Source organism: Vulpes lagopus, chromosome 23, assembly GCF_018345385.1.
Source record: "Vulpes lagopus strain Blue_001 chromosome 23, ASM1834538v1, whole genome shotgun sequence".
Classification (NCBI taxonomy): domain Eukaryota; kingdom Metazoa; phylum Chordata; class Mammalia; order Carnivora; family Canidae; genus Vulpes; species Vulpes lagopus.
The window spans coordinates 6,338,588-6,340,365 of NC_054846.1; the positions used below are offsets into that span (position 1 = coordinate 6,338,588).

General features: G+C 35.1%; 1 non-coding gene across 1 annotated transcript; it reads left to right on the plus strand.

Annotated features, from left to right (window-relative positions):
- Positions 1–1,084: 1,084 nt before the first annotated feature.
- LOC121481727 lies at positions 1,085–1,191 on the plus strand. The gene has a single exon (XR_005985385.1). It is a non-coding gene; the product is annotated as a U6 spliceosomal RNA (small nuclear RNA).
- The last annotated feature ends 587 nt before the right edge of the window (positions 1,192–1,778 follow it).

Sequence of the window (1,778 nt, forward strand, 5' to 3'; positions counted from 1 at the left end):
ATCTTTATTTCTCTGATGATTAACAATGTTGACCATCTTTTCATATACCTATCAGCCATCTGTATGTCTTCTTTGGAAAAGTGTCTATTCATATTCCCCACCCATTTTCTGGTCAGGTTTTTTTTTTTTTTTTTTTTTTTTTTTTTTTTTTTGTCATAAGTGATATGAGTTCTTTTTATTTTTTAAATACTAACCCCTTCCAGACATTTAATTTGCAAATATTGTTTTCCTTTTCAGGAGATTGACTTTTTATTTTGTTGATGATTTCCTTTGCTATGCAGTTTTTTTTAAGGTTTTATTTATTTATTCATGAGAGACACTCACACATAGAGGCAGAGACACAGGCAGAGGGAGAAGCTGGCTCCATGCAGGGAGCCTGACGTGGGACTCGATCCCTGGTCTCCATCATCACGCCCTGGGCTGAAGGCAGCTGCTCAACCGCTGAACTACCCAGGCGTCCCTGTGCAGGTTTTTAGTTTTGTGTAGTCCGACTTATTTTTTCTTTTTCTTTTTTTCTTTTTCTTCTTTTTCTTTTCTTTCTTTCTTCTTTCTTCTTTCTTTCTTCTTTCTTTCTTTCTTTCTTTCTTTCTTTCTTCTTTCTTTCTTTTTGCTTTTGTTGCATAAAGTTATTTTTAGATTGTCATTGTCAAAGAATCCAGGTTACAAGTAATTACATTATATTAACAGTGCGTTTCTTTATTTAACATTTAGGTATGGATTGAAGAGGGATAAAATATCTGGGTTGCCTAGCCTTAATGCAAATAAATAATAGGCCAAAGAATAAAGATGCTCTCTGAATTCTAATTTCAGTTTAAACTAAGTGGAATTTAAATTTTAAAGAGTCACAATTCAGAAGATCTTTTTTTTTTTATTACATATCACTATACAGATGAATTATTTTTGGGAATTTTTCATGTAAAATATATTAGAAGTATGCTCAGACTTTTGGAAGGATACTTTCAAATAGTTCTATTTTCTTTAAAGATAGTTTGATGATTTGTTTTTTTAAAGAATTTTATGAATTTTAATTTTATGTTAAGTCAATTTCAAGATAACACAGTTTTACAATTAAAAGAAATGACAGGTGCTCGCTTCGGCAGCACATATACTAAAATTGGAACGATACAGAGAAGATTAGCATGGCCCCTGCGCAAGGATGACACGCAAATTCGTGAAGCGTTCCATATTTTTAAAGCAAAAATGAACTATTGGGACTTCATCAAGATAAGAAGCTTTTGCACAGCAAAGGATACAGTCAACAAAACTAAAAGACAACCTACAGAATGGGAAAAGATATTTGCAAATGACATATCAGATAAAGGGCTAGTTTCCAAAATCTATAAAGAACTTATTAAACTCAACACCAAAGAAACAAACAATCCAATCATGAAATGGGCAAAAGACATGAAGAGAAATCTCACAGAGGAAGACATGGACATGGCCAACATGCACATGAGAAAATGCTCTGCATCACTTGCCATCAGGGAAATACAAATCAAAACCACAATGAGATACCACCTCACACCAGTGAGAATGGGGAAAATTAACAAGGCAGGAAACAACAAATGTTGGAGAGGATGCGGAGAAAAGGGAACCCTCTTACACTGTTGGTGGGAATGTGAACTGGTGCAGCCACTCTGGAAAACTGTGTGGAGGTTCCTCAAAGAGTTAAAAATAGACCTGCCCTACGACCCAGCAATTGCACTGTTGGGGATTTACCCCAAAGATTCAGATGCAATGAAACGTCGGGACACCTGCACCCCGATGTTTCTATCAGC